The sequence below is a fragment of the Azolla caroliniana genome, unplaced genomic scaffold (genome assembly GCF_043228905.1).
Source record: "Azolla caroliniana isolate FFs.n. ecotype wild unplaced genomic scaffold, voAzoCaro1.0.p SCAF_3, whole genome shotgun sequence".
Taxonomy (NCBI): domain Eukaryota; kingdom Viridiplantae; phylum Streptophyta; class Polypodiopsida; order Salviniales; family Salviniaceae; genus Azolla; species Azolla caroliniana.
Window position 1 is genome coordinate 4752837 of NW_028230438.1, and position 24802 is coordinate 4777638.

The 24802-nt window shown below is 43.9% G+C and overlaps 1 protein-coding gene across 1 annotated transcript in view; it reads left to right on the top strand.

Annotated features, from left to right (window-relative positions):
• Nucleotides 1-24802, top strand: part of LOC147865970 (protein TORNADO 1-like) — a 135947-nt gene that overhangs the window by 14795 nt on the left and 96350 nt on the right. The gene's annotated exons all lie outside the window — the stretch shown is intronic.

Below are 24802 nucleotides of genomic sequence, written 5' to 3' on the forward strand. Positions count from 1 at the left end.
TCCTGTAGTTAAGATGACTACATTACGTATGTTGCTTTCATTGGCTACAAATCAGAATTTGGAACTTGTCCAAATGGATGTGAAGACTGCCTTCTTGCATGGGGACCTTGATGAGGACATTTATATGGAACAACCAGAAGGTTATGAAGTATTGGGAAAAGAACATTTGGTATGTAAACTCAAGAAGAGTTTGTATGGGCTTAAGCAGTCCCCGAGGTTATGGTATCAGAAATTTGATGCCTTTATGAAGACTCAAGGATGTACTAGAAGCAATGAAGATGCATGTCTTTATACGAAAAACTGTTCAGATGGGAGTTTTATCACATTGATATTATATGTTGATGACATGCTTATTGCTGGTAAAAACAAGGATGAGTTATCCTCGTTAAAGAAAAACTTGAGCCAGAATTTTGACATGAAGGATTTGGGAGATGCAAAACATATTCTTGGTATGCGTATCACTCGTGATAGGAGTAAGCGATGTATTTACTTGTCTCAGGCTGAGTACATATCGAAAGTGCTCATGAGGTTTAATATGGAGAATGCGAAGCCGTTAAGCACTCCACTACCTTCATATGTAAATCTGAGCACACGTGATTGCCCCACATCCGATGAGGACAAGAAATTCATGTCCAAGGTTCCTTATCAATCCGTTGTTGGGAGTCTTATGTACGCTATGATAGCGACCAGACCAGACATTGCTTTCGCAATGGGAGCTGTGAGCAGATTTATGTCCAATCCTGGTAATAAACATTGGGAGGCAGTTAAACTGATTTTAAGATATCTGTGTGGCACTAAGAATAGGTGTCTATGTTTAGGTGGTGGAACTATATCCATCATCGGATACACAGATTCTGATTATGCTGGCTGCTCTGACAGCAGAAAATCCACTTCAGGATATATTTTTCAGTTTATGGGAGGTGCGATATCTTGGAGATCTCGTCTCCAAAAATGTACTGCTCTGTCCACTACAGAAGCAGAGTATGTCGCAGCTAGCGAAGCTTGTAAGGAAGCCGTATGGCTGTCCAGATTAGCTTGTGACATGGGCATATCTAAGCTTGTACCCATATTGTTTTGTGATAGTCAGAGTGCCATTGCATTCGCTAAAAACCCAGTATACCATGCGAAGACCAAGCACATTGGAGTGAGATATCACTTCATTTGAGAATGCATAGCTGCTGGCTATATTAGTCTTGAGAAAGTTGTCTCTCAAGACAATGCCGCAAATGCGTTGACCAAGGCTCTATCGCACGAAGCACTAGAGCATTGCTGCCACTTGATGGGGATAACTTAGGTCATGAGGTTACACATTGTTTCTTGTACATTGTGTAACATACTCATCAAGTAGGATGTGTAGGTCTTGTTCAATCTCCCCATTAGCTTTGTTGATCCCTAGTTTGGCCTTTTAGTGGGAGATTGATAGTAAGAAAAGGCCAAATCTGTAATTTCTTACTATTTATGCATAGGTATATAAACTAATAGAAATGAGGGTTTCGTTTGCCCCCGAAAAAGTTTTTGTCTTTCTCTTTCTGTTTTTCCTCTGTGTGTGTGTTCGACATTTTTTGTGCAGGCCAGAAAACAGCAGCTCGTCCGCCTCCATTACTCCAGATTCAACAGAGGAGACTTCCAAACAAGCTTCAGGTACTGGCTTCGGTTCCTCGCCTCCAAAAGCCGCCAGTCCATCATCCCTCTCAGAGTGATCGTGGTATTCACACAAGCCGATCAAATGGAGTTTGTCACTAGCGCTCTCTTACATTCCATTGATTCAGTTCGATCAGATTTTGAAGGGGTGATTGACATCCTACACCCTCCTTTCCATGTAGATGCCAGGAAGGACTCTGTAAAAGCTATAGCAGAATTTATCTTCAGCGATGCCAAAGATATGCTCCAAGGTATTCAGTTGTACGACATCTGCACACGGGTAAGCAAACAGTTATTAAAGCATTTGAAGAATAAAAATGAACGAATCATTACATGGGAGACATTCGGAGAAATCTGCCATATGGCTGCCCAACTTTCAAATCCCAATGGTGACAAAGCTAAATTAAATTCCATCGCCATGTCCTTAAATGAGTCTGGTAACATCATATACATAAATGGAATCCAACACATCATTCTTGATCCCAATTGGTTTTGCAATGAGATCATGAGCAACTTGATTCATTTCCCAAACTCTAAAGCATCTAAAGTGAAGGGTACTATTGTATTTGAGAAAGGATACATCCCTAAATATTTCCTAGAAGAGAAGTTTGAATCCATTACCAAATCCAAAGGGGAGGGTTCATTACTAGTACAATTGATGGAACCCATGCACCTATGTTGCAAAGTCCCTTGCAACCATGGAGATCTCATCTTCATTCTTACCATATTGTCCAAGGATGTGGGTGCGGAACAACTCCAATGGACTTCATCAAGAGAAAAGAGTGACAACAATTTAGTTGAGGATAAGGATATGTTTGTGTATATGGGCAGAAGGCTAGAGTGTGAGAATGAAAACCTCACATTTCTTACTCCAGGATTGTTTCTGAGTATTCAAGTGTTAGTTAGTAATGCATTCCAATTGGAGGATGATAACGCTCACATCACACTTCGCAAAAATTTCATTGCCGTACGTTTTCCAAAGAGCATGATCATCGTCATGTTCTGCCAAGCAAAATCAAACTATGTCATAGATGTATTGGTTTGGGCTCAATATATTAACACTGAAAAAGACACGCGAAGTACCTTAGCTTTTATGGAAAAGTGCATTGTCAACAGCTTGATTACAATATGCGCACAACCCGCAGGCGTCCAAGGGGTTAGGTTGGTCGAGAGCGTCATCAAGCCTGACTGTTGTTGCAATCTATCAAAGGCTTAAGATAGAGAAGATCAATGTGTGAAAATAACTTACTTGAAGAAACAACTAAGAAAAAAACTTGAGCAAAATAAGAAAGAATCTTATGATTGGAAATAGACTGAGCTCCTCGGTTGTCTAACAAACGATTTCATTGATCTTCTAGGTTTCGAGAATTATGAGGAAGTTCTTGTGTCATATAAAGCATGGCTTCAGCAAGAAGCACAAGCTCCATTATTGGAGAATGATAATGTCAGAATATCTAGGAAACATAAAAGACAACAAAATGTGACCATTACTAGCCTCAAAAATAGGTTTGTGCAAGAGGATCCAAGAGGATCCATTACTATGCATCGTAGTGGCCGAATTTTCCACAATATCCGCACTGAACAGAGTTGTTGTATCGGTTGGGTCTGACATGATTGCTCCCCCTTCTACTCGAGGCTCCGCGTCATGAATTTGTGGCTTCTTGCAAGTAGTAGAAGTTGTGCTCCTGGGTCTGCCCTTGATTTTGTCGGCCTTGGCCGAAACGGCCTTCTCCTCTTCTGCCATGGCCTTCCTTGTCCTGATCCTCCATTCAAGTTTGAATAGAGCATGTGTCCTTGCACATTGTTCCTTGTTCAGATGTGATTCTCTTCAACTAGTGACATTCACTGAAGATCGAAGAAGGAGGGAGGATTCTTTCTCGCGAGAACGACCGACCTTATTGTGCCGAACCTAGGTGCCAAACCTCCGAGGCATATTGGCACCATTTCATCGTCGTCAATGCTGACATCGATCGACCTTAGGACGTCTCACAACTCCTTGATTTTCAAGGTGTAACTGCCGATTGACATGTCCCTCTGTTGAATATTGTTCAACTCCTGCCAGAGTTGAAGTTTGCATGCAACCGTATTGGTCGCGAAGATTTTCTTGAGGTTCCCCCACACTTCCTTTGACGTTTTTGCCACTCGAATATAGCCGAGCATGTGGTCATGTACGCACGACGCAAGGTAGTATAACACACGACTCGTAGTCTGCTCCCAGGCTAGGTAGTCAGCTTGCTCCCAAGCTAGGTTGCGTTTTTTGCGCTCCTTTGATATAGCTCCAATAGCCTTGGCTAACAATATATTGGTGCATAGTGTACTCCCAAGATGCAAAGTTGTTTCTGTCGAGCTTCTTGGTAGGAAGAGTGCTTCCCATTTGGGTTTTCATGTTGACTCTTCTCTATGATATGGATTGTGCAGAGGTTGCTACAACAATCGATCGGTTCTTCATGAACGTAGGCTTAACACAACACACGTGAATAGTCTTGGATCAGACTACCAATTGCTTTGATACCATGTAAAGAAACAAGAGTGATTATGTGCATCGGAAGAGATATGTGTGTGTGTGTGTGTGTGTGTGTGTGTGTGAGAGAGAGAGAGAGAGAGAGAGAGAAAGAAAGATATATTAACGTCTTCTAAGGCCAAATTTGGCCCATGAGACAAATAGGTTACAACAAAAATGAGTGTTTATCCAATCATCAAAACTAAAAATGAAACAAAATAGCTTAAGCTAAGAAAGTTCTAGTAGTGTACAAAACTTTGCACTAAGCCTAATCTCATTTCCACCCAAGTCTCTCAAAAAGAAGTGGGAGGTCAAAAGTTTTTGGTGTGGGTGTGACCCATGGTCCCAATGCATAGAGTGCCCTAGCCATGGCTTCTAGGCGGTGTAGTTCACGTTCCCTTATTTTCTTTATTGCTTCTACATCTCGTCGAGTTGCTTTGAAACCCGACATCCGAGCGCGTTTGGTTCTTCTTTGATTTTCTGCTTCATCAAGGAGAAGTCCGAGTGGTGCAGGTGTGTCGACATTCATTGTCTCCCCCTGTTCCTGAAAAACTTCATTTGTTATATGTTGGTAAACATTAGCAACATTATTATCAACGTTTTGTAATTTATTCTCTCTGTGTTGTTTCAATTCTAATATGTATCTACCTAATTTCTTTATATCTAGTGTATCTAATAGTTTAGGAAGGGTGGGAGAGGAACCAAGTATGTCTTGGTATTTTGCCCTTATCTCGGCATAGGTGGGGCATTTGCATGTAAAATGGTACTCATCCTCTATCTCTATGTGGCATAACCTACATATCCTTTCCTCCCTAGGGACTCCATTAGTACGTCCATTCTCAATCTCAAGTTGGTGAGATGATATTCTAAGTTGACCAATGGCAACCCTTAGTGCATGTGGTAAGAATACATCTAGATATTTTGGGCGCGTGATAAAACCTAACTCAGAGAAGTGCATAAAGTGTTCCTTATAGTACGGCATTTTAGATGGGAATGGCTCTAGTGGGGTGATCCATTTATATCGAGTATAAATTTGCCATATTTCTTGGCGTATTACTTTATTACGGTCCTCATGAGAGATTAAAGTGTTATCAGTCGTGTGGTCGTACTTAAGGGGGGGGAGGTTAGTAATGTCTAGACCGTTGGCAAGAAGCCAACTCACCATCATGCCATACCATGAGCTAGTATAGCCGGACTCATACAGTGCTCGAGAAGCCTTAAAGGCTTGGTGGGATATTCTATCAAGTGGTTGGTTATGTATCCTGTGTATAAAGACTACCAGTTGAAAAAGTGCTTCTACTAACATAGGGGGTAGAGTGAACTCAGCCCTAATAATGTCATGTGAGACCGACGATTTGCTTCGGAGTTGGCGTGATAACATCATCACCAATGGTCTCTCTAATTGCATCCACATGAAAGATGGTAGTTGTTACGGGCATGACCATATAATATCCCGTGGTGAGAATTTACCGTAGTATTCTATACACGTGGATAAGTGTGAGGGTTAAACGAGAGTGTAAAGAAGGCGAGGATTACTTTTAATCCTCGGGATTGAGACAACCCATTAGGTCAAGTGTGAACTTACCTGGGGGCCTTGGGTATCACTATAAATAAGAGGCCTAGCTACCCTCATTTGATGATCTTTTGACTACATCGAGACTCTGCTCGTGTGGTGGGTCAACTCTTGTAGCGAGCGCGCCAGCACCAGGTACGACTTGACGCCACGACGGTGGTATGGGACGTCGATCGAGGCTCAAGTCTGTCTCGATCCCTTCGCTCGGGGGTAGTCGGGTGGATCGACACCCTTCTTTCTTTTCTCCTTACTATCTATCATTTCTTTATCCTTAACTTAAGCTTACGTTAGTACTTAGATCTCTAATATTTGGTATCTGATTTATGTACTAATGTTTCTTTGTTTTTCATTTGTCTTTTGATTGATGCTGATCGATCGATGTGCGGTCGGCCTTGATCCAGACAACGATCAACAAAGAACTTCGGTAACTCTTTCCATTATTATTTTTTTCTATTCTCTCTTCTCCCATCTAATCATGTGTTTAGTTTATATGTCTTTTTTTTTCATTAAGTCAATGATGTTGTAGTGGTCTTTAATTGATTATCTAAAACGTTTACATATGTGCACGAGGTCAATACCTCGTTTGACATATTAATAATATGTGATGAGTGTCGTATGCGTACGAGGTTAATACCTCAATTACGTATTACGTTCACGAACATATGTTACGTTTGCGTATGAGTTTAATACCTTGATTTGTTGTAAACGATATGCGGTTGGTCTCGTATTGTGTAAGAGGTCAATACCTCAATTACGTATTACGATGATCTCTTATTTGTGGATGTTTCGTGTGCGTAGAGGTATATACCTCGATTACGTATCTCGCTCACATCATTTGTGGCTATTTAATATAACGATATGTTTAATATAGGCATATGTGGTCACATATATACGTATTTGATCGTATATATGTGATAAGTAAACATATGTGTATATTCGTTATTACGTGATTATATCGAAAGTTGTCCTTGTTGGGAAAAGGATGTTGGTGGCCGTCCTCACATTTTTGTGAGAATGGCATTGTCACCATCCCTTTTTCAACAATTTTTTATTGTTGATAACCCCGTTGATGACCTCGATTTCGTTACGTAAAGAAACACCAATAGCCATAATGATGTTGAGTACGTAGGGCTTGACCCACTTCAAGTGAGGTCACTCCAATGACGCACGTATCCAACATCCCTCCCTCGTTACATGGATACGATGCCACCATGAGCTCGTTCTTACGAGAGGCATTCGTAATGACGTGACCATGTGATGGCCCACGTGAGCCTACTACGAAACGAGGGCTCATTTGGCTTGACCATTAGGTTGCACTTTGGCGTATGCTATCGTAATTACGAGACTTGAGGTTAGGTAACGTACCAACATAGTTTTGGTAAATGAGGGCGAAATAAGGACCCTTGACATATATGTTCTTTTAAAAAAAACATATATGATCAATTGTCTCGCATATCTCTTATACGCATCAAACATTAAGCATTCGAGAAGAGCAACTTACTTGGTTGACTCAAGTGTTTAATGTATTTGTTCTCGAGGTCTCGAGTTCAAATATGACCAAGACCATACAACATCCTTGATACATATGACTATAACACATGTTTAGACTTAAGGTCTAAGTGCACCTCGGGGTCCTCGTAATAGGACTTAAAGAGCCGAAACCACATATGTGGGCACCGAAACATAGTTTATTGTTAACATTTTTTTCGTGTATAAACTATTCATGACGCGAACATACATGGTTGAGCCTCGGGGAGCCACCATGAAAAAATCGATATAGAGATCAGGGAAAGACATTTATTTGTCACCCCCATGGTTTTTAAAACACCTTTGTGTTACCATAGTAACCTGATCTTGAACCTCATCTCATACGTCTAGAGGGGTATTGACGTGAGATAATGATATCGATTAATGCTCGCCCATGATATGTTTACATCACGACATGATGTTATGACTATATCTCTGACCTTATCCTATTTCTTTTCCAGAAATAATCTTTAATGGCTCAAATTAACGACCCGATGTCATCCGCTCAAGCGGAAGGAACTCAAGGGAATCCTCTTAGACAAATGTCCACTGAGATGTATTTGGCACAAATAACCCAATACCTTAGTTTCACCGCTCAACAGATGACCGAACTTCGGCAATCTTAGAGTGCTCTTGAGGCACGTGTCATTAGTCTACAACGTGAGACTAATAGACCTGATGAGCGACAAGGTGAACCATCATTTGTCGTTAAGCCATTTACAGGAGACAAAAAGGAAAGAACCGAAGAAGCAATCTGCACATGGCTGGGACGATGGGAGTCTCATTTTGAGCTCTATCCCACGCCAGATAGTACGAAGATTGCATATGTCGGCCGAGAACTCGGGGGTAAGGCCGCCACCTGGTGGCGTGGGCTCCGTACTATGGGGAAATTGCCTGATACCTGGACAGATTTTGTCACGGTTTTTAAGGGCCAATTTCTACAACCTCCCTCTCGAACTGAGGCAGCACAAGCTTTAATGAACCTCTCTAGCAGGAAATTTTCCTCGCTAGAAGATTATGTTCACCATGTTAGAACCCAAATCCAAAAATCGGGTCTAGAAGGGGACAACTGGTTGATAGCTTGTTTTGTCAATGGCATCCCCAATTCGGACTATCACTGGATAGTGCACGATAAGGATCCAAAATCCTTCGAAGAGGCCGTTGAAATAGTTCTTCACTATCAATGCACTTCGAAGAAGGACCATAACAAACCCAACGAAGCGCCCGGGACTAAGCAGTCGCAATTTGTTGGGAAACGCAAGACACCCAACGAATTCCTGGATCGCGATTGTAAGCGACAACATCCTTTTTGTGTATTCTGCAAAAAGAAGGGTCATACAAAAGATTAATGTCGAAAGCTCCAACGGAAAAAGCACGACAACAAAGCTAAAGCTGCAGACCATAAAGGTTAGATTCCTAATGTCCTTCAGGTCTATACACATCATTTAAGTAATTGTCAATGTTCTTTCCCTCACTATGTATTGGGTCCCAATGATTTACTACGTGCAAACGGGTATATCAATGGATCTCCCGTACAATTTTTATTTGATTCGGGAAGCTCACACAATTTTGTGAATGATCGTTTGGTTCAGATATGGGGAATCCAACCCACCGTAAGTGATCACACCTACACGGTGCACTTGGCTGATGGAAGAGTACAATACATCAACGGGGTGATTCATTCATTAGGAATTTATATTGATACTTATCTAGAGGAAGTAGACTTCCATGTAATGAATCTTTGTACCACCGATGTAATACTGGGTTATCCCTGGTTTTATAATAAAAACTCTTCTTTATTTATTGATTGGGTTCGTCATTCCATTTCTTTTGTACTGAACGATTGTACGCATTTTATTCAATGTGTAAAAAAACAATCCCTCTCGATTGTTTCCTCGTGTCCATCAATATCCGAGTTGTCTTGTTCTACATTATTTTATTGTGTACTTGATCCGAACATTCACATTTACGATATCAATAATGTCCCGGTTCAATTAACATATTTTGAACAACAACAACTTGATGAAATCTTAAATGATTTTCATGATGTTTTCCCAAGTGAACTACCTGATGGGTTACCTCCTAAACGTAATATAGACCATCGTATAGATATTGTACCTGGTGTTGCACCAATAAGTATACCTCTGTATCGCTTAAGTCGATCCGAAGAAGATGAGGTATCTAAGCAACTCAAGGACTATTTACGAATGGGTTATATACGTTATAGTAAATCTCCATGGGGTGCACCAGTTCTCTTGGTTAAAAAGAAAGAGGGCACATGGCATATGTGTATTAATTACCGACGCTTGAATAAAGTGACGATCAAGAATTTGTACCCATTGCCCCGGGCTGACGATCTAATTGACTGTCTCCAAGGAGCTCGGTATTTTACGAAACTTGATCCTCGTACTGGCTACCATCAAATACGAATAAGTGAGGACGATGTTCCTAAAACGGCATTTCGTACGCGCTATGGCCATTACGAGTTTTTGGTTATGCCTTTTGGTCTGACCAATGCTCCGGCTACTTTTCAACAAGAAATGAATGACATTTTCCGAGAACAACTTGGAAAATTTGTCGTTATTTTCTTAGATGATATTTTAGTTTATAGCCGTACATTATAAGAACATGCTAGACATGTCCGCTTTGTTTTACAAACATTGCGTGACAAACAGTTTTATGCAAAGATCTCAAAATGTGAGTTCTTCAAGAAATCAATTACTTATCTAGGACATCTCATAACCGAACGAGGAGTTGAAATTGATCCTTCTCGCATTGAGAAAATCAAGCTTTGGCCCACTCTTCGGAATATTCGAGAAGTTCGATCATTCCTTGGTTTTGTCGGGTTTTTGCGAAAGTCTCTCCGTAATTACTCCCAATTGACAACGCCGTTTACTGATATTTTAAAAGGTCAAACGCGTAAGTCTACAAAACCTATTGTGTGGAATGGTACACTAGACCTCGCCTTTAAGGAACTCAAGGACCTGGTTTGCAAGGCTCCTTCACTTCTTTTACCTGATCCTTCAAAACCTTTTGAGGTTGAAACCGATGCAAGCGATTATGCTATAGGTGCTGTCTTGTATCAAGATGGTAAACCAATAGCGTTCGAGAGTAAGAAACTTGATTCTGCTCAATGTCGGTATACCGTTTAAGAAAAGGAATTATTTGCAGTTATACATGCGCTCAAAACATGGCGCCATTATCTTTATGGAAATCACTTTGTGGTAACTACGGACCACGAGTCCTTGAAATATTTTTGTGACCAACAAGACCTGAAAGGTCGTAAGGCACGATGGGCTGATCTCATCCAGGACTTTGATTTTTCCATACGATATCGTAAAGGTTCCATGAACACTGTCGCTGATGCACTAAGTCGCATCCGTGAAGTTAACACGCTTAGCTTCACTGAAATATCATCAGATCTTTATGATCACCTTCGAGGAAAGTATCCTGATGACAGTTATTTCGCAAAATACTGGGCAAGAATTGAGTCTAGAACAAGCACCACCACATCCTTGAAGGAATACTTCCACATTGCTAACGGTTTGCTCTACCGTAATGGGAAGGTTTGTGTTCCAGATTTACCCGAGGTCAAAAAGAGGATTCTTTTTTAATGCCATGATGCACCCTCAGTAGGGCACCCTGGAATACATCGTACACTCGTTCTCATCTCCACTCAATTTTATTGGCCTAAATGTGACCAATGTCAGGTTAACAAAGCCGAGCGACTTAAAGCCGCAGGACTTTTACATCCCTTGGACATTCCCAATAATAAGTGGGAAAGTATATCCATGGATTTTATTGTTAGCCTTCCTCGCACCGAAAAAGGTCATGATGCCATCTGGGTTGTCGTTGATCGACCAACTAAAATGGCCAGATTTATTGCTACTAAAACCACGGTAACAACTCCTGAATTGGCTTACCAATTCGTGGACGAATTGTTTCGTTTTTATGGGTTACCGATGGATATCGTGAGTGATTGAGATCCAAAGTTTACTAGTGACTTCTGGACACAAGTCTTTAAGAAGTTAGAAACTACGTTGAGCATGAGCTCCACGGATCATCCTCAATCCGATGGACAGACAGAACGAGTAAATCAAATTATTGAGGACATGCTTCGAGCATACGTTGGTGCAAAACCAACAAAATGGGAACGTTATCTCCCAATTTTGGAGTTTGCTTATAACAGCTCCAAGCATACGTCGACGGGATATAGTCCTTTTATGTTGATGTATGGTTTTCAGCCACGAGCCCCGATTGATGTTAATATACATCATGATGAGTTGCGAAGTACGCAAAACTTTCTTCGGGATATGCAAGATATGTTGCATATTGCACGAGATAATATAAAAACAGCTCAAGATAGAGCGCGTTTTTATGCCGATCATCATAGGCAACCTCGTGTATTCAACCCTGGACAGAAGGTATTTTTACGTGTACCTCACAATTCTAAGACATTGTCTATGGGTAAGTGCGCTAAGTTAGCCCCACGGTTTTGTGGACCTTTTACAGTCCTCAAACGCATTGGGTCATCAGCCTATCGTCTCGCTCTTCCCGATGGTATTGGAATTCATCCAGTCTTTCATGTGAGTCGTCTAAAAGAACTTCTAGGTTCTGGCGACAATACAGTTACGACTGAAACTCTAGTTACTTCTGAAGAATTATCTTCTAAACCACATGTACCAGAAAGAATTCTCGATGTTAAAACAAAAAAATTACGTACTAAAGAAATCCGAGAATTTAAAATAAAATGGATGGATAAATCAATAAAAGATGCCACATGGGAATGCGAAAATACTCTAAGAACTAACTTCCCTAACTTTCCATTGCAAGAGTGCAATGTTTTAAAGAGGGGGAGTATGTTACGGGCATGACCATATAATATCCCGTGGTGAGAATTTACCGTAGTATTCTATACACGTGGATAAGTGTGAAGGTTAAACGACAGTGTAAAGAAGGGGAGGATTACTTTTAATCCTCGGGATTGAGACAACCCATTAGGTCAAGTGTGAACTTGCCTGGGGGCCTTGGGTATCGCTATAAATAAGAGGCCTAGCTACCCTCATTTGATGATCTTTTGACTACATCGAGACTCTGCTCGTGTGGTGGGTCAACTCTTGTAGCGAGCGCGCCAGCACCAGGTATGACTCAACGCCACGATGGTGGTATGGGACGCCGATCGAGGCTCGAGTCTGTCTCAATCCCTTCGCTCGAGGGTGGTCGGGTGGATCGGCACCCTTCTTTCTCTTTCTCCTTACTATCTATCATTTCTTTATCCTTAACTTAAGCTTACGTTAGTACTTAGATCTCTAATAGTAGTCCTGGGGCCCAAACCGCTGATGCATACATGAGAGAGGGAGTCACTAATGAGTCAAAGAGCCACCCTTTAGTTCGTGGCTCTTGGAAGTATGCTTGGTGGCATTGTCTCTCGAGGAGTGAGAGGGATGCATGTCCCCTTGTAAGTCTATCCTTCGCTGCTTCTGTCATTGAAAATTTACCTGAGCGGGCACTGAAAGTGACTCCGAGATAGACATATGATCCAACCACCTCAACTGGGCTATGGGAGATAGTTAGGTGACACTGAGCTCCAACTTGGGCCGACATGTGGAAGATAAGGACTTTAGTTTTCCCTAGATTCACTACCAATCCTTGTTGTGTGCAAAAGTCATCTAAGGCATTAAGGTGCCTTTGTAGGTCGTGTTCGGATTCAGAGAGCAAAACTATGTCGTCTGCATAGAGCAAGATACGCACCTGCGTATCCCCAAGGACTACTCCATTGCCTCCCTTATGAGCAATAAAATCTGTGATCTCATCAATGTAGATCCCAAAAAGAGTCGGAGATAAGGGGCAACCTTGTTTTATACCAATAGTGCTAGTGAAACTATCGGATATGCCGCCTGGGCATCGAACACACCCGGACACTTGTTCATATAGTGTGTAGATGGCCCAAACCATGTCATCTGGTATCCTCAAGCTCTTAAGCCTATCAAACAACCGCTCTCTAGGGACCGTGTCAAAGGCTTTGCGGAAGTCCACAAAACAACAATATAGTTTCTTCTTGCGAGCCTTAGTCTGGTCAATTAAGCATCTAAGTGTGAAGATATGGTCAATAGTGGAGAATGCTCGTCTAAAGCCAGCATGTTCAGGTGCACGAAGATTTAAGGTCTCCATATACTCGCTAAGCTCTGCCTCCATTACTGCACCATATAATTTAGCAAGGGTATGACCTATCATAATGGTCCTATAAGTATTTGGGTCCATGGGGTCCCCCCCTTTATGTATCGGGGCCACTGTGTTCATGGTCCATTGTGATGGAAAACCCTCTGCGAGGGCACGATTGAAGATTAGAGTTAGCAAGGGAGCTAGGCACTCTCTTGCGTATATGATGTGTTCTGCTCGCAATCCTGTGTGGTCCATGGACTTCCTATGTTGTAATTTCTTTATGACCTTCGTGACCCTAGAGGTCGTGAAGAGTGTCCCCACAGTAGGTCGGGGTGTAGAAGGCATTGGAATGGGTGGTTGGTTTGGGATGTGGTAAAGTCTCTCTGTATAAGTGTGCCAAGTTTCGGGATCTTCGATGGGTGTTTGTGGTCTTGGTTCCCGTAATCTCTTCCATGCAGTGGCACAATCGCTACTCATGAGCATGTGGTAGAGTTCCCAATATTGGGATGCCTCCCATGCTCGTCTCTTACGACGTGTCATCTGGCACATTTCTTTACGAGCTTGTACTGAGGTAATACTACCACTGAGTTGCGATATTGTAAGTTGTCGATGTAAGCACCTACAATCCTCATCATACCATCTATTTTGTGGCATAGATCCTACTTTACCTTGATTGGAGTGTTTCGTGTATGGGAAACTGCTAACTGCTGCAGAATGAAGGATGTGTGTGAGTTTCGTACTAAGGCTCTCTAAAGGTAGGGAGGGATCAAGGGAGGAGAGATGGGCTAGAACATGTCGAGCATATATGTCAGAGAGCTCATGTGTGAAATGTATTGTGATGTCATGGCGTGGTTGACTAGAGTTGGTGACGTTAGAGATATCGCATTTTATCTCGAAGTATAAGAAACTATGGTCCTCGTCAATAGGACATGGGGCCACTCGGAAGGAGTTAATCATGTGGGTAGCTTCAGGGCATCCTATTAGATAATCGACTGTGCTTTCCCCTCCTCCATGTGGGAAACATGTGAGCTCTTCCGAACCTGGCCACTTGGCTAAACCATTATATATGACCATCTGGTGCCGACTACCGAGTTCGAGCAAATGATGGCCAAAGCTCGTGGCGTCTGCACCTTGATCCTTTGATCTACATGTGGTGTCTATGTCTGAAGGATCGACATTTACCATTTCTAGGTTTCTATTCATTTGAAATATTGTGCATTGTCGGGATTGGGTTCTCGCATTAAAGTCTCCTATAAGGAATACTTCGCCTTGGGAAGAATATCGGATTATGTCATCCGATAGAGGTTCATATGGGGAAGGCCCATGTGGCACTCCGTCATCAACTAATCTCGCCTCGCCAGCCAGATTATAACGAGAGCCTTTCGGGGGGAAGTAACAAATGGCGAAAATTACTGCCTTGTCCTTGCTTGTGGAGACTTTCACCCACATAAAACGAGCTTTTGGGTCTGTGCTCAGTATTTCTATCCTATTATGTAGCTCCCTCCAAAACAATATTGCGACCCCACCAGATCCCCTGGTAGTGCATCGACGTGAGGTTTGTCTAAAAGCCGACTCCCAACGAAATCCTTCGACTTGTGGGAGTCCCCTATTTGGGCTTTGGTGTGTTTCTACTAGGCAAACTATATCTGATTCCTTTAATATCCCCTCTAGGCGGCCGGGGTGTGTCCAGAGTGCGCCGTTACAATTCCATAAGGTCATCCTAAGTGTGTTTTCTGTCACATGGGCCACACGCCGTCAATTAGTAGTGCGATCATTTATGATCACTCGCCCATCTCGATAAAAGGCGCGATGCCCGTCTTTGCGAGCTTGCATAACCTTTGGCATACAACTCTTGCGATGCTCAATTTGCATCTTGGTGAGGTCTTCATCGAGATAGATAGGGTCCCCACCCAATCCTCGAAGAATTGGTCTCTTCTTAAAGAAAGTGATTCTAGAGTCTAAGTCTTTAAATTGAAGAACTAAGGCTCTCTTCCTAGTTGTGTCGCGTCCGGCCCTCCAAGCTTTGGTGATAGGTAGTGTCGGACAAGGATGCACAAACATTTAGGCGTCGGGCCTGACGCATTTTCTCCTCTTCGAGGGTAGTATTAACAATATTTTCATCCTTTATTTCTTTTTTAATGTTTCTTTTAACCACATCTACCCAACCCGTTTTTGCTAACTCTATGTTATTTTTAACCTCCTCTTTAACTTTTTTGATCTCATCTTTTATATCCTCTATGGAGGATATTTCACCATCCTCTCGGGATACCTTGATGTCATTAAGTTGTTGTTTGAGGTTTGTGTTTTCCTCTTTAAGTTTTTCTATTTCGGCCTTGAGGGTGTCTTTTTCTTCTCTATCTTTTTTCTTGTGGGTTTCGGCGTCTTTCACCCATTTTTTCATATCCATCTCTATTTTTGTTAAACGGTTAAACATATCCAAAAAGTCCTCCTTACTTATAGCCTCGTCTTGTGTATCCTTGTGTTCCTTTCGTTTAGACATTGTAGTGTCAATAAGAAAAGAAAAGAAAAAGATAAAATAAATGGGTTCGAGACTTAGCCGAGTTTGTGTTATGTCGTAGTCACATCGGCATTTTGCACACGACGAGCACGCTAAAAGAACAAGGATGCGCCACCAAGAGAAGAAACGCGACACTCGGCAACCTCAAGAAACAAGGAGGAGAAGAGCACGACAACGACAATGGCGACTACAACGGATGATGACGAACTGCAGCAGGTCGTCCAGCACGCCGACGACAACAGACGGCGACGGACGTCAGAGGCAGCAGCGCGGCAACAGACGACATCAGCACGATGGGGGGGGGAGTGCAGCTCTGTAGCAGGCGGCGACAGACGTCGCAGACGGCAGCGACGACAGCGTGGCGCACAACCGTTGCAGAGAGAGGCACGACCGTTGCAGAGAGAGAGAGAGAGAGAGAGAGAGAGAGAGAGAGAGAGAGAGAGAGAGAGAGAGAGAGAGAGAGATTGAAGAGAGAGAAGAGAGAGAAGAGAGAGAGAGGGAAAGGGAATCCCACTCTGTGGAGCTCATTGAGAGAGTGACTGAGAGAGAGAGACACACACACACACACATACTTGAAAGCAAAGCAAAACAGAGAGAGAGAGAGAGAGAGAGAGAGAGAGAGGGTGAGTGAGAGATCTCGACGTATATAGAAAACAAGTAAAGACTATATTATCAAAGAAGGATTACAAGAATGACCAACAACTGGTTACAAATAAGGTGGGAGGTGCTTATATAGTCACCTTCTCTCTATATTCTCTTTCTACAACCACTGCTTAACTAAGGGGAGGTGGAGACTTAACTATATAGAATCTTATAGTTCTATGACATACTAATTACTAAAGTAGGTGGTTGGGTATTCACACACTACGGAAGTTGAGTTTGATTCTCAACAGAAAATATTCAAACAATAGACATTTAAATATGTACTAAAAGTCTTTCATTTCAATATAATAGAGGCAATCCGGTTAGTGTTCATATTATATAATTTCAATAATATAATAAAGACAATCCTGCTTACATAATACAAAAACTATATTATATAATAACTTGCTAATATTACATAATATGTTAAATGACAACTTACAATTTAAAAATGTAGTTTCCACAATGTTGAAGCTTGAAGGATAAACAATTGAATTATCGAACAACATCTTTTTCTATTGCTGCAATATATCCACAACCACCAGACATAAAATCAATGTCAATTAATTTTACTTTTAAGTGATAATCAATTACTGCAAATAGTGTTAGAAATTTACCCTTCTGATTTTGATTAGAGTGTGCTCCCAGTGTGCTCCCAAAGCATATTACATCCACCAACTACCATCCAAGTGACCCAACTCTACTCCAACGTTGATGTCCTCACCATTATCTACAAGACCATAATTTAACGAATGCAATGTATGGTAATATTTATGGAAAAAGACACCAACCAACCACAAAATCTGGCCTTCATAAGACATTTGTACAACCAAAAATCGACCAAATTCATCACTAAAGATAACTTGAGGACAAAACACATTTCTTATAAACATAACACTTGAATAATCACCTTTCACTTTTCCTGAATAACATAGCATATAACCCTTAGTGTTAACCACTAAACCTGCATTTTTATGTTCTTTATGCTCCACGGCACATAAAACATCCCACTGATTTTGTAACAAAGCACTCCACACCTCATGCGTCTTAAATCGGGAACAAATCCCTCTTACATTCCATGTTGTCACCTTCATACTTTAGCCTTTCCTTTAGATGAGGGAACTTGTTTCTCCCTCTCAGTCAATGTATTTGCTAAATCTTGAAAAAAATCTCCTATGATTGCAAACGAATTTTGATGGGAAGGGAATCCTAACACGCTTGATCTATTCCCTTTGTTACGTTGTACTTGAGTATGCTTATTCCAAGGGTTATGCAAATTCCCTTTACTATCAAATGATAATTTTTTAGGAAAATCAGCTTGATGATCCAAATTTTTACTACGACCAAAAGAGCCTTGTTGTAATGGTAACTTCATACCCTCATTGGATTTCTTCCAAGCGCCCTTTCCAAACCTATTCATTCTTCCAGAAACTACCGACCATGGACCCTCCCTACCTGACGACTTTGGCCCTTTCTCAATCACAACTCCTTCTTCCTCAATATTCTCACAAATAGCCAAATCAAGGTCCTTATCGTGTTGTACTTTCTCTTGAATATCCTCCACCACCTCATGATTCTCTAATGTTTTACTAGTATGAGGACATTCTGCCCTAAAATGTCCTAATTCTCCACAATGGAAACAATGGCCTGCAAATGTACCCCATTTAAGTTTGAAATACATTGGTGGCATACCAATACGATCTATTTGTAGACAACCTGGTCTTTTTATAGTAGTATTCCAAAGAATACACATTCGATGTCGATTCATTGCATTAGGATTAGGAGGCACCAAAATTTTCCCCAATTTCTCTATTGCTAAATGCAAAAGTGGCCACATAGTGGAATGCTTACATTCTTCCTCCACCCATACTAGACAATCTTGTTTCAATATATCTAAGTACTTAGTCAATGGTCTCCAAGGAACAACATGAACCAAACTCCTACCATAGAAAATTGGCAATCTAGCAAGTAATGTTTCTTTATTCTCACTTGAATTTAAGACCACCTCATAGAAACCACGAGGGCCAACATACACATCCTCTACACAATCCGCATGCAAAACACCACGCAACCATTGTTTGACCCAATGAAGGGCAGGTATTTTGCCAATAAAAAAAAGTATCACTCCTTTATCATAAAATGTTGAAAAAGATGACAAATACTCTTTTGTATCCACCTCAACCTTAAAAATATCTTCTGCATCAAACTCTGAAGCAATTTTAGCATTTTCTTTCATGCAATCCTCCATAAAAGCATTAGCCATGCATCTCAAATATTCCCAGTGTGCATCATCTTTAAAGTTAACATCACTACGCATAGCATCAACATATGACATGTTAACCTCGTCTTCCACACGTTTGGGTCTTTTCATTGCATTGCTTACATCTTTATCAGTAATCTGCAGAACCATTGATTTTGACGTCCCTTGTATATCCATTGACATAGACATACCTGTATCGAAAGTAGGCAGTAATAAAGACATACCAGGATTTATATTGTTTGTCATAGCCATCGAGTATAGAACACCATAGAATAAGGTCTCTCTCTCTCTCTCTCTCTCTCTCTCTCCTTAATGACTTTCTTGATCTCAAGCCCCAAAGCTCGATTGAGTTTGTTAGTAGTCTCTAAGTCAGTTGAACACCAAACCATTACTAGGAGAAATGATGCGCTTCAAAATCCCATGAAACATGACACTTAATCCTCCTTAACTAATACGCATCCATATAATGAGCCTAATTACACAATTATCAAGATTTTAATATTGGGCTTAATTTTACAAACATATTAAACAAGCCTTTTGGTATTTTAAATTTCTATCTTGTACTTATTGACATACACCTTTGTGTTTATAGACGGCCCACAAGATGGCCAAGATCCTATCCATATTTCCTTAAGAGGCCAATTAGAAGTCATGGAAGGGAAAAGGTTTCCTTAGAGGCCAATTAGAAGTCATGGAGGGGAAAAGGAAACGTGACATTGCGTTGTAAAAGGTGGAATACATGCCCAAGACTTTTGACTTTACAGTACGCGCAAATACCCTATTTGAGAGAAGACGAAGATGCCAAAAGCCCTAAAAAATGGCCATGTAAAATCAATCAAATCCTTCTTGACTCATTGATAATGAAATTGTTTTGTGGCTCAAAGTCTAGTTCCAGTTGCGTTTTGTAAGGAATAGACCCTTCTATTCACCTTCACCACTCGGCCACAACCGAGTAAGCGCGAATCGATGGAGCAGAAAATAGGAACCACACGGAGAAACAAAAAAAAACGCGAGTACACAGGGATTAACGTGGAAAACCCTAGACGGGAAAAACCACGGGAGTACAAGACTCCAAACCAACACTATACAGAGAAGTATACAATGGCGAGCTGCAAGGCGACGACCTTGAGCTCGCTGTCCTCGCCACAGGCGGCGGAAATACACAGAGGCGTCTACCTCTTCCTCTCTCGCGCTCTATCTCTATCTCTCTCTCTCACGGCTGCTTACACTTCACTCCTCTTGAGTGGAAAAACAGAAAAATGAGAAGCAACAGTAAAACTGTTTGCCCTAAGTCATATTTATACTTATATGACTTTGGGCTATTTACAACTATAGCCTCAGGGGCCCATAGCGAACATATTCACGGATATGTCCCTGCATCCGGATCGCTCTCCGGGTACATTCGTCATCCGGGACCGAAACCGGGGTCTTCGTCATCCGGATCCGAAACCGAAACCGGGGTCTTCGTCATCCGGATCCGAAACCGAAACCGGGCTTGTCGGCATTCATCTCCGATATCCGACCATCCCATCCGAAAGGGACCGAAATCCCAACAAACTCCCCCTTCACTTCGGCATGGGATGTCTCTCCAATCCGATCCTCTTCCGGCATGCTTCCAGCTTGTCGGGTGTGAGCACCTTGGTCAACATATCCGACCCGTTCTCGTCCGTGTGGACCTTCGTCAGCACGAACTCCTTGTCTTCTATCCTTTCCCGGATCCAGTGATATCTTCGCTGGATGTGCTTCGTCCGGGAGTGATAGGCCGCGTTCTTCGCAAGGTGGATTGCACTCTGACTGTCGCAGTAGAGTCGGTACTCCTCCTGTTGGATACCGAGCTCTCTAATGAAGTCCTTCATCCATATTATTTCCTTGCCGGCTTCAACAGCCGCCATGTACTCCGCCTCCGTGGTTGACAACGCAACCGTCTTCTGCAGCCTCGACTGCCATGAAACAGCTCCCCCTACATACGTCATCACATACCCTGATGTGGACCGGCTGGTATCCGCATCAGCCGACATATCCGAATCGGTGAAACCGTCGAGTTCGGGTTTACCGGAGCCGAATCGGAGGCACACATTCGTTGTGCCCTTCAGGTATCGGAGTATCCACTTGACCGCGTTCCAATGCTCTTTGCCGGGGTTGCTCATGTACCGACTCACCACTCCGACTGCATATCCGATGTCCGGTCGGGTACACACCATTGCGTACATCAAGCTCCCGACGGCAGAGGCATATGGTACTTTCATCATGTCCTCCTTCTCAGCCTTTGTCTTGGGGCTTTGCTTGCTGGACAACTTGCAGTTTGCCGGGAGGGTCGATCCGACCGGTCTTGCTTCCGACATGTTGAACCGGTGAAGCACCTTTGTCACGTACTTCTCCTGTGACATCCACAACTGCTTCTTGCTCCGGTCCCGGATGATGTGCATCCCTAGTATTTGTCTCGCCGGACCCAGGTCCTTCATTGAGAAGGTTCGGTGAAGAGCCTTCTTCAGCATTCGTATCTTGACCTGGTCCCGTCCGACGATCAACATGTCGTCCACGTACAGGAGGAGTATTAGAAAGTCTCCTCCTTCGAACTTCTTCACAAACACGCAGTGGTCGGACTGCGTTTTGAGGTACCCTTCGTCGGTCATGAAGGAGTCGAACTTCCGGTACCATTGTCGGGGAGCCTGCTTCAGTCCGTAGAGGCTCTTCTTCAACCGGCATACCAGGTGCTCCTTCCCTTTCTTCTCGAATCCTTCCAGTTGTTGCATGTAGATCTCTTCTTCGAGGTCACCGTGAAGGAATGCCGTCTTCACGTCCATCTGTTCTACCTCGAGGTCCATGCTTGCCGCTATGCTCAGCACCGTCCGGATGGAGGTCATCTTCACTACCGGGGCAAATATCTCGTCGAAGTCGACGCCCTTCTTCTGCTGAAACCCCTTCACCACGATCATGGCTTTGTATCTCGGGGGGTTTCCGGCATCTCCCGGTTTCAGCTTGAACACCCACTTGTTTCGAAGTGCCCGCTTTCCTTTCGGCAACTCCACAAGTTCATATGTGTGGTTCTCATGCAGGGAATCCATCTCGTCCTGCATGGCACTCAACCACCTGCGGCTCTGGGTGTCATGTTTTGCTTCTTCAAAGCTCTCCGGCTCCCCCTCGTCGGTTAGCAGCACGTGCTCTGGTTCCGGAAATCTCCGGGGGGCCCTTCTCTCTCTTAGAGGATATCTCCGTTCCGGAGCTTCGGTAATCGGTTCTTCCGATTCTTCTTCATCCGAATCCATTTCGGGACCGGGGCCGGTTCCGGTATCATTTTCATCTTCTTCGGCCGGTTCTGTTTCTTCACCGTCTTCGGCCGGATCCTCGAGTGCTAACCGGTCCCTTGCCGGTCGGGACTGCTCCTCGTAGAGTTGATCCTCACCGGTCGACTTGGAGCTCTTCATCTTCTTCTCCGACTCCCAGTCGGCGAGTGTCTTGTCCTCCATGAAGATGATGTCTCGACTCCTGAATATCTTCTTGTCGACCGGGTCCCATACTCGGTAGCCGAACTCGTCGTCGCCGTAACCGAGGAATATGCATGGCCGGGTCTTCGGATCTAGCTTTCCTCTCCGGTCCTTTGCCACATGCACGTATGCGAGACACCCGAACACCTTCAGATGCCGGTTGGACACTTCCTTACCGGTCCACACTTTCTGCGGCGTGTCTCCGTCCAAAGGTACTGAGGGTGATCTGTTTATCACGTATGTCGCCGTCGACATTGCCTCAGCCCAAAACCCCTTGGGTAATTTCGCATGCGCCAGCATACTCCGGACCCTCTCCATTATGGTCCGGTTCATCCTCTCGGCCAGCCCGTTCAGTTCCGGCGTCTTCGGCACAGTAAACTCGAGTCGGATTCCCTTCGAGCGACAATACTCCTGGAACTGCCCCCGGTATTCCCCTCCGTTATCCGCTCGTATCGCTTTCAGCTTCTTGCCGGATTCCCTTTCCACTCTCGCGTGGAGTTCTTTGAAGACGCACAACACTTGGTCCTTTGTCTTCAACGGTGCCGTCCACAGCTTCCGGCTGTGATCATCAATGAATGTTACGAAGTACTGGGCTCCGCCATGTGACTTCGTTTCTACCTGACACACATCAGTGTGCACCAACTCCAATGGTGCGCTTCGTCTCGTCGGTGGCCTTGAGTGGAAGGAGGTTCGGTTCTGCTTACCGGCCAGGCAATCGGTGCACTTCTCCAGGTGCACATGCTTCACCGGAATAAGGTTGTCTTCTGCAAGCCTCTTCATCCCCTTCTCACTCATGTGGCACAGTCTTTTGTGCCACAGCTCACCGGCAGTGTCGGCTGCCACATTCAGCTCTTCCGGACATAACCGGGCATTCATCAGGTACAGTGTGTTGACTTTCCGGGCCCGAGCCACTATCAGGCTCCCCTTGCTGAACTTCATTACGCTGTTCCGGATGCTACCTGTGTAGCCTTCGTCGTCTAGCCTTCCGGCCGAAATCAGGTTCAATCGAACCTCCGGAATGTGTCGGACATCCTTCAGCAGCATTTTGCATCCGGTCGGGGTTGTCAACCACACGTCTCCGATGCCGGCAATCCGGCACGTACCTTCATTTCCCATCCGAACACAGCCATGCTCACCGGCTGTGTAGGATGAGAAGTATCTTCTCTCCGGGGTCAGGTGGAACGATGCTCCGGAATCGACCACCCAGGTCGTCTCATCGCCGGCAATGTTTAGCTCACCTTCTTCGGTGATGAGCATGATTTCTTCCTCACTTGCCGCGAGTGCCGTCGTTCCTTTCCGGTCCTGCCCTCGCCGATCCGAACCTCTCCGGTCCGTGGCTCCCCGGTATGCACCGTTTCTCTCCGGTGACTTCTTCGAATCGGTGTCGTCGGCTCCGTTGTCTTTTCGGTAATGCCGACAATTCTTTCGGAAGTGCCCCGGCTTCCCACAGTGGAAGCATGTGGGCCTTCCTCTTGACTGCGACCGGGTCCCCGACTTCTCCCGTCTTTGCGGACTCCGGTTCCATTGTCTTCCCCGATCCGATTCGGTAAGCAGCGCCTTCGAGTCGGAGGCCGGTTCTTTATCTCTCCGACGCGCTTCTTCGTTCAAAATACTTGTCTTTACCGTTTGTAAGGACAAGTTATCTTCGGTGCAGGAGGTGCTGAGAGTCACCACCAAGTTCTCCCAGCTTTCCGGCAATGTACACATCAGGATGATGGCTTGCATTGCATCCTCCAACGGGAACTTGATCGCCGCAAGCTGATTCACGAATCCCATGAACGTGCTTACGTGTTCCACCATACTCTCGCCGTCCCGGTACTTGAGATTCACAATCTTCCTCATCAGGGAGGTCCGGTTCAGCGCATTCTTCCTCTCGTAGAGGCCCGACAGCTTCCGCCACATCTCATATGCGTTGGTGTCGTTCGCCACATGTTGTAGAACGCTCACGTCTACGTATTGCCGAATGGTTGCAACGGCTTTCCGGTTCAGAAGCCTCCATTCCGACTCAAGTACCCCCTTCGGTATTTCCGACCTGTCAATCGGTTCGTACAGGTCCCGAACAATCAGAAGATCCTCCATCTTGATCTTCCAGTCGGCGTAATTCTGTGCAGTCAGCACCATCATCCCCGGCTGCCCGCTGCCGCCGCCTTCCATTTTCTGCAGCAGTTCGCTCTGATACCAGTTTGTAAGGAATAGACCCTTCTATTCACCTTCACCACTCGGCCACAACCGAGTAAGCGCGAATCGATGGAGCAGAAAATAGGAACCACACGGAGAAACAAAAAAAAACGCGAGTACACAGGGATTAACGTGGAAAACCCTAGACGGGAAAAACCACGGGAGTACAAGACTCCAAACCAACACTATACAGAGAAGTATACAATGGCGAGCTGCAAGGCGACGACCTTGAGCTCGCTGTCCTCGCCACAGGCGGCGGAAATACACAGAGGCGTCTACCTCTTCCTCTCTCGCGCTCTATCTCTATCTCTCTCTC